We start from the raw sequence: 9678 nt of genomic DNA on the forward strand, positions 1-9678 counted from the left end.
ATACCTTCAATGATGCTTTTGATTTCTTTATATAATATGGCATGATGCTGTAAGATGGATCTCCCAAGTGCCTATCAAAGCTTCCCTGTTTTTTAAATTATGCATTCATTAAAGCTTGAAAATTATATATAATATTATTAACTTTTATTTGGTGTTTTTTAAATAGTGGTGGAATGTAATTATGTATATTTTCTCAAGTATGGTAATATTTTTTTGTGATTTTTTTAATGTTATTTTATTTTTCAATTTATTTTATTTTATTTTATTTTATTTATTTATTTATTTATTTATTTATTTATTTATGAGATTTAAAAGAAAAAAGATACTGGGGTTACAGCTTTGTTAATTAGCACCCCCCTCCCTCTCTTAACCATCCCTCCATCCTTTCCCTACACATGATATACTTGAGTGTAATCTTGAGCTTTACTTTACTTGAATACTTCCATAATATATTACTTTATATTGTTACCTCACTACATTTCAGAGAAATATTGTAGTTTTTACATCACTTTATTTATCTAATAGTAAGTTACTGTAATGATAAGTTAGTAGCGATAATCAAATAATGTTACATATATTAAATATAGAAGTGATATGTCCATTCTGCTGCATAATGAGTGCTTTTAATTGTGATGTTTAAGTACATTTTCCTTATCATATTTCTGCGCTTGTACTTATTGTAAGTTCTACACTGTTGTATGGATAACAATACTGCTGATAGTCTCACATTTACAAAGTTTTCTATCCCCTTCTTTCACCATGCAAAAATAATTTTGCTCTTTGAAAACTACGTACAGTATCTCAGCCTCACTAATGATTATTTTATTGTCAGGAAGGTGTCAGTGAACAGTTGGAACCTGACCAAAGAAGGTTAGTCTATGTGTCTAGGTGACTCACCCAGCTGTCGTCAGAGTAGGCATTGAACAAAGCTAAGCTGCTCATACCTGTGCTGTGAGCTAAGGGATCCCTCACAGGTCACCTTTACATGGAAAACCATACACACAAACACACAATCCAAACCATCTCTTTTTGTGAGCCTGATGAAAAGTTTGCTTTATTTCACACACACAGTGCGGGGGTGTATGACTTTTAAAATGCTTTGCAGTCTTGATTGACTTTGATGTGCTCAGTCAGAATCAGTGAAAACAGATGGCCGAGGAGAGGGCTAACGGTGAGGCCCGTCAATCCAGGGAGTCCTCTAAGAAAACAAAGTGAAGACCTGGCTCTGGGAGAGGAGGAAACCCCTGAGCTTCTCAAGAGGCTGCTGCATTCTTGAGATTAGGGCAAGAAAAACGCAGACCACTGCTGTTAATGCCCCAGACAAAGGCGTGGAACAATTTATTAGTTAAGAATTCAAGCTCAGAGCTCAATCAAAGGCCTGTCGTCCACAATGCCAGACTTTGGGCTTTGGTTTGTTGTTTTAAGTAAATAATCATGCTTAAAAGATATGGCAAAGATGGGGCTCAAGTCCCCCATAAAGCCTGCATTCTTCCAACTGTCATCAGAATGGATTTCAGTGTGCGCTTTTATTTTCAACAGGGACACTGTTTGTCTTTTTCTTTATGAATACCATTTTAAAGAGCTTTTTATTTAACTTTCTTCCCCCTGGACCTCTTTACCTGATCTGTGGTATTTCTGAAAAGACAACTCAACCTTGACGTGCAAAGAGCTGATGACTTAAGCAACAGGTTAAAAAAAAAAGAAAAAAAAAAACTTTGCTGAGGAACTGCATTGCAAATTTGCACCAACAACAGGTTGAAAGGGAAAATTCTTCAGTACTCATGCATATGCTGTAGTAATAAGTGAGACACAGCTACCAAGACTTTACCTATGGATAATATCATGTGAAACAAACACTACACTAATCAATACTTGTGTAAATAACACATCTAGACGTAAGTAAATGTGCAACACTTTCATGATACTGAGTCAGTTCATGTTCATAAAACAGGTCTGTGTCCATACATCATACACAGTGATATATTGCTTTGTTGTCAAATGAGTAATTGCTGTGAGATATAGATGAGAGAGGGCAGCCCATAATGGTTAATTAACAATTATGTCAGCCGGTGAGATGACCAGGAGACCAATCACTTTGATAGGAGACAGTGGAGGGGGACAGAAATCAAATTATTTTATGACCTGACCCATAATGCTTCCCTAACATGACTTTAATCACTCCATGGTGGATAGGAGTCCCCCACGGCTATCTGGGAGTGAAACAGTCAGGAGTAGAGGACAGCAAGTCTTTACTATTTGCTGTTATCTCCTGCGTCATTGCTGAGTAAGTAAGCTATAAAAGAACACAGCCATCATTACAGCCGTTTGGTTGCTTTTCCGAGAGATGGAGCTCCTAATGATTAGACATGTCCTTTGTAAATGAAATACAGATCACCCCAGGCTTTTGGTTTTACTTCATTTACTAAGTGCTACATTACCTCATACTTTGGACCTAACAATGGATTTCCTATAAATCTCCGGGTATTTGAAATGATGAAGGGGCTCACATATCACGAAATGTGCCAGTGCTTATTAGCACTTGAGAAGTTATTGATCGGGCATTTTGATTAATGTCCGCTGGGGGCTACGGTGGCATTCAGAGGCCCATGGTGGCCCCACTGTGCAACTGGCTGGGACTTCTCCCTCTCAATTACCTCCAGTTTGTGCTGACTGCCCGCCTCAGCTCTGGCGAGACGACAGCCACTGCAGTGTCCTGATGCCAGGAATAAAACAAACCCTCTAGTTCCCAATTCTTCTCCATATGTCAGACATATTGAAAGGAAGTGGTTGGCAATGATGGGTTTACTCATTGGATATAGTGTGGTACATAGGTCAGCACCAGCAGATAAAACTGTTAGATAATTAGCAGTTTACAATAATAATGTTGGCAGTTTTGCCATAAAAAATCCTTATATTTTAAAAAACGACAGATGCGAGCTTCCCAATTCTAGCCAGCAACTGTCCATTTTAATGGCTAGAAAGAAAAGTGTCACTGGCTAATTTTATCACCTGTACCTACCTAGCTAATAAAGCTTACATTAGCTCCATGAGTTGGTTGAAAACATGTCTTCAGTCTTTTTTACTACAGTATTTCCAGCTGGCTCATTTTGAAGTGGGGGCCTTGTAAAATATGTCTGTAATACATACTTGATACATATCTGATACCATGCTGAGACTGAAAGGCTAAATTCAAATGTCAGGATCCTCACCATGAGTCCCTTAAAACTCACTGGGAGTACGAAACCACATCAGTCTTGTATTGCAATATAGTGCTAGGTCATGTATGATGAGAAAAAATGCGTTCTCAAACTTGTTTCATTCTAATATTAACCTGTTTGGTTCTTAGCTTAAATACTTTGACGAGCAAGACATTTATATTTTATTATTCATAATGTGGCAAAGCTATCTGGGAGAATGAGTCTGGCTGAGGTTTCTAGGATATAAACTTCCCTAAATCCAAATGAGCAGGACAGATAAACTAATGTTAGGCCTATTCATAGACTCTGATATAGTAGCATCCACAACCAGCTTTCACACAATTGGTAAGGACTGTACTACACAATGGATACCTGCTATTATGAAAAAGGCTTTTTTTTTTTTTTTTTTTTTTTTTTTTAATGTACTTAAACTATAAATTCCTTGGCCTTGAAAGTAATGCTGGGTTAGGTACACATCACATAGACTAATGTAAGGGGTCTCCTGGTTATTAAAAAACTAGACCAAAAATATTAATCTTTTAGTTTTTATTTTGGATTTTTCCTTTTGTTTCCTTTTTTCTTGTGAAATACCAAGTCCTTCAGGTCTCTAAACATTATTCAAATGAAATAATCAAGAAAGGAGAACATCATTCTTTGAGTGAACTGCTCACAAGCTCACAAACAGTAGATATACAACCTGTTGTAAGGGTCCACAAGTAGACACTGCAATATAATAAGGGATCAAAAGAAAAAAAGGTTAGGAATGACCACAATACTCCATCACAAAACAAGAGAATTTCAGTTTAGGCTACTTTTGGCTGAGCTGAACATGCAGCAATGATCTAAATGTAATGTCACTGCAGTGGGAACCAATAATTTCTGGCATGGTTGTGCGGCCATCTTTCTCCGTAATGGACAATAATTGAGCAGAATCCATCACTATAGCTGGAAATAGACCTCCATAATGGCCATAAATTGTGCCCTGTGAAGGCATGAGCACTGAAAATCCTGCCGCCCCCGCTGTGTCTGAGAGGCATGGCAACTTCTACACATTCCCTTTCATCCTTACATTTTGACTCCATGCTGATTACATACAATGTATATCCAGTCGAGTCAAATCATACCTTTTAGTACAGAATGCAGTCAATTGACCTTTATAGGGTGTTGAAGGTGCAATGTATGGCAGTATTCCTGATAAATAAAAGATGCTTGAAAAGTTGATGTCGAATTTGTCTGATGTAATTTCCAGATTCATCATTGCTACAGTTGTTAAACACCTTTTTATTATTTTTCTAAGATGAACACAATAAAAAGTCTAATCCTTGGATGGAAACACAGAGCAGTGTTTGTCATGGCTGTATATATTTACGGACATATTCCATCAACCTTCTCAAAGAGGAGCTACTGTAAACACAATTAACTTATTTCATTTTTTAAAAGGCGCACCTGAATTAAATAAGCAGGGCTGCCGGAGACTTCCTTCCAAACTCTGCCATAAATCAGCAGCAGCAGCAGCTATTTCATCTGATTGAACGAGTGCACAGCCTCAAGTTTGCCTGTGCTGTGGGGAATGTGTTTGTGGTGAGTCTCATAAATGCCAAGTTCTTTGGGCAATAAGAATAAATATCACAACCACTCTCTAGAATTACCACATAATTGGGGACTTTCCGCGTCTGCGAAGGACCCTGCTGTCTCCTCCTCCTACCTTACATGTACTACAACAGATGAGTCCATATTTAGGTGACAAGGATTGGAAAGAGCCATATTTAGCACGTCAACACACAAAATTTAAGAAAGTGTGGCAAAAACAAGTGAGCAACTTTAAAGGGTCCATATTGTTTGTATTTACATTTTTTATTTTTAGGTTTTCACACACTGAACATAATTTTTCAAGGTAATGTTGATGGGTTTGCCCTACATTTTGTGTCCCAAAGTATATAATAATTGTACAGTAACTGGATTCTCAGTATGCACACTAAATTTGTTTGAGTATGATGGACCCCTCCTTGGGCTCACAAAATGGAAAAACTAAAATTTGTGGTAAACAGTGTAACAACCCTGAGGGAATGTCTCAGAATAAATAAATAAAGAATTAAATCTTAAAATCTTTAAAAAATGCTGCTTCATTTCATATATACAGTACATGTGAGACATGTATTGTATATAAAGATGTCATTTTATATTGCACCACTGATATATATATGACAATCATTGTGACATTGAGAAATTACCTATGGATAAAATAATCTGACAGGATTTTTTTTGGCTGATCCAATGAATTAAAAACCTGTCATTGTCAACAAGAGGTAGAGTATAACACCTACACAAAAACCTTTTAAAAAATGACCAAAAAAAACCCCATCATAAATAAACAAATGCCTTAAGCACATGCAACATTACCCACAATGGCATAATACACATAGATATGTTCAATGGATAAATGCCATACTATAGATGGTATGGGTATGGGAGACAGATTCTATGGTCTCGTGGTATATGCCATTATAACTCCCACCCCTGATGAACATAGTACTCAAGTTCTCACATATCTACATTTACATTCATATTCATATATACTGTATATCCTCACATATTCTTACATATACACAGGCATGCAGTTATACATACATCTAAACTAGCTGTACACAATAAGGTACATAATTAGAACTACTATACAAAATGGGATGAAACTCCTGTCAAAGTGGGACATCTCAGCATAATAGTACATACTGTACAGTGTTAGTAGTATGAAATATGGACATGCAGTGCTAGTGTGAATGGTTTCATTCAAGACCAAAATCAGAAAGGGGTTGCAATGTGCATGTTTTAACTTTTAACCATTTATCCAGTGAACATCTTTAACTGCACTGTTTATTGTAAAGGTTAAAGATCAATAAGAAAGCACTGGGACATCCTGGTGGGCTCAGGGTATAGGACACTGACTGTATAGTGCCGTGTCCCAGGTTTGAGTCCAGCCTTTGTTGTATGACATTTCCAGTCTTTATCTCCTCCTCCTACCTCTCGTCTTTCCATTGGCTTATAATGACATAGAACAGCCAAAATATACTCCTATATAATTGAAAACATTGCGTAATACATATACAGTGCATTGCTACTGTGCCATATACAATCCCCAACCTCATTCCCAGCTCATTCGATATTAAGCTGTCAAACATTTGCTCTAGTAAAACAACCCCAAACAATCTGACCGTCAAAAGCAGAACCGATGATTAAAAAAAACATCAAATCTCTGCCTTCTAGATGACACACGTTGCTTCACCATTCAGAGGGCAAGTCATTCACCATCGCTCGCATACTTCAAAGCCTGTTGAGATTCTGCCAAACAAGCAACGTCTCTTGGTTTCTTGATGTAATTTTAGTGCGTGATGAAAGGTAAAGTAGCAACACTTATTTACATGTTACTCAATGTGCCAGAGGTGCAGCCGCAGATGTTTTTGTTTCCATTATCTGTCTCATCATATCCATTCCTCCGATCATCTGTTGAATGTTTATTTATGAATCCCAGCTTTAATGCCATGGTTTGAAAAAGAGACTCGAATAAGACTTTCTTAATGACATAAACCCCACACCTAAAATAACTAACCATCTATTTACTTATTATCAAGATTTCCTTCCCGTAATGAGACATAAACGGGTGTTATAGTAAATATGAGGGTTTTCCTTGTGGCACAGAATGAATTTGTAATTTGTAAACTTGAAGTTGTTGATTTGATGTTTGACTGTCACCACTTAATTGCATTTCCCATGGTGCATTCAACTCAGTTCAGAAGACTTTGAGAGACAGCGTGCAAACTGGCGGGGGATGGGAAAGTTGGATATTGGAAAATCTAAGCTCAGAGACGGTGGAACAAATGTAGACAAGGGAAACAATAATCTTAGAGATGTATGTAGAAATAGTGCCATTCTGAATCTATAATGTATATTCATATACAGTAGTGTTCTAAGCCAAAATAACGTCCTCTCTCAGTGACACAATCAGTTATTCCACATGAATGTACTGTATGTCAGGGAAATACTGCCTTTAATTTACATAAGCTCCTCCAGGCAGGACTGATTCAGAAAATTCCCCCTGACCCATGCTCATCATGTTAAGTGCACCGCCAGGTAACATTTCTGCATGAGTTGCATCGATTCACTCAAATGTGAGGGGACACAACCGGGTGATCCAGTGGGAGAAGTGACAGGCTACTGGCTGTTTGCCTGCTCAGTCTCTACTGCCAAAGTAAACAGGTGAGCTTCTCATCTTTTCACACCTCTTCCTGCTCCTGACAGAGAATCAAATGGAACAGAATCAAGAAGAAGCACATCAGACAGTATGGACAATGGCTTGGCCTACTTTCAGGTAGCAAAGGTGTTTTCATTGCCTATATTGCCTTGTCATAATGATATGTGATTTTGCTTGGGGTAAAGGAAAATAACTCCTAAGATTGGTTGCTAGATTTTTCTTAAAAGGTAAATCTAAGAATCTATCTCTCTCTGAAAGAGAGTCGTCATGAAAGATCAAGGTTGGAAATGCACAGTGCTGCCTTGTTTACATTCCTACATGATGTCCCACTCAACATACTTCATCTGACACCACAAATCAATTTTAGGAGATGAAGTGGGAAGGAGCTCAAGAAATTCAAACATTTCTCTGATGTATATTCCAATTTGCTTGACCTTTTGATAGGGTCAATAGCGCTGTGACGAGACGGTTTGGTGTTTATTTTCCCCCCAACATTTGTCACATACTTGTGCTTAAAAACAGGCCGGCGCAGCTGCCTGCTGGGAACCCAAGATGTCATACAAGCAGCACAATACCTGGCCATCAGAAACTGACAACCTTTGAACTGTCACTCCTCCAAAGCAAGATGTGTCAGGCTAAACAAGCTGGCGTGTAAGCAGACATTTCAGGTCATGCAACATGGGAACCACAGAGAAATTCTTTATTCAGAAGCTCTCTGACCATACACAGATTTACACACACTCACCTACTGTACATGCACGCACAAGTGCTTACACACACACTCTACAGTGTACACTCACACTTTACCCGTGCAGCAGTGACTTCAAAAGGAACAAGGAGATAAAACAAAATGAATTGCAGACACATCAAGCCTTCCATGCCCTTTAAAGCTTAATTATACCTGTTGGGGTGATGAGAGACACATCACAGAACCTAGTGATTAATAAACAAACGGCGCATCCCATAAAGCGTCTGACAAGTCCCTGCTCATCGCCCCTCACACTCACAGTCTGGGCTCAGGTGGAGTGCACATATCAAAGTGTATCAAACAGGAATGAAGTTAGTCCAACCTTGGCCAAGGCTTAACCCCCCATCCTCCCTGTCCTTGTCTCCTGGCCGTCTTCTTCCTCCACCTGTCCGTCTGAAGGCCGATGAGAGCATCATCCAGACACGTGCTTCAGAGCACCAGTCTCAGTCTGAGCTTTCATCTTTCATTGCCAGGCCCAGATCACTCGACTGGGGCTTTGTACCCGCCGACGGGGTAAGTGTCGCGTTTGCCGGGGTTTTGTAAACAGACACACCTTTTGTGAAAGATGATGTGAATGAGATGAAGTTACTAACTGCTGGAGCTGTGCGGCTGTTGCTGAAGGAAGGGGCTGACCCGAGGCTGAGGGCATATTATATTGCCCCGTCTTGAAAGGGGTACGTGTCGAGTGAGATTCTAAGTTTCAGCGAGCACAGTGAGCGCTTACAAGAAGTAGTCAAACCAGCAGTAAGACTCCCATCAGCCAAGGGAAGAGCTATAAAGGTGTGGGTGGGATATATCCTATTTAGTTACATCATTATAAGAAGGCAAAACTGAGTGCTAATTAGCTCTATGATTTACTCTCAGTTATCACCTGGGCCCTGTGGATTCATTACAGTTGTGGAAAATGTCACGCTAAATGCCATTATGGTATATTTTAATTCAAGCTAAATTAAAACCTCATCACTGAAAACAATGTGGCTCATAGATATCAGTACTTGATGTATTCTAGATCTGCTCTGACGCACAGGTTTGTACATGTACACGAGAATGAATGCAGTAAATAGCTGGGTGCACAATAATAATGTCAACACTGGCAGTATGTGATGGTCTGCTTTTGGACATTTAAATGTAAACTTCAGTCTGATATAAATGAACAGTTACCTAAACCCAGACAGAATGAGGCCATTACCCAACTGTTTGTTGTTTTGTCAGACTGTTCAGTCACCCTCTCTGCTGTTGGCAATGCATGCCTCTTGCTTTAAGCTGCTTTGGCCAAACAAATGTGATTTAGCCTAATCATTTCACTCAAACAAGTTGGTATTGTTTAGAGTGTTTTTCCACTTTTCCACCATTTTGCTTAATTTGCTTCAAAGCCTGTTGATGTACGCCTCCTTAAAGTGGACTTGTTCAGAAATTTCAGCCTTAAACAGGAAACTGCACGCTAACGTTAGCTATACCTCAATGCTCAAGTAGTCACATAAGAACAG

Source organism: Trachinotus anak, unplaced genomic scaffold, assembly GCF_046630095.1.
Source record: "Trachinotus anak isolate AG129_WGS33_773 ecotype Australia unplaced genomic scaffold, CSIRO_AGI_Tana_v1 ptg000009l, whole genome shotgun sequence".
Lineage (NCBI taxonomy): Eukaryota > Metazoa > Chordata > Actinopteri > Carangiformes > Carangidae > Trachinotus > Trachinotus anak.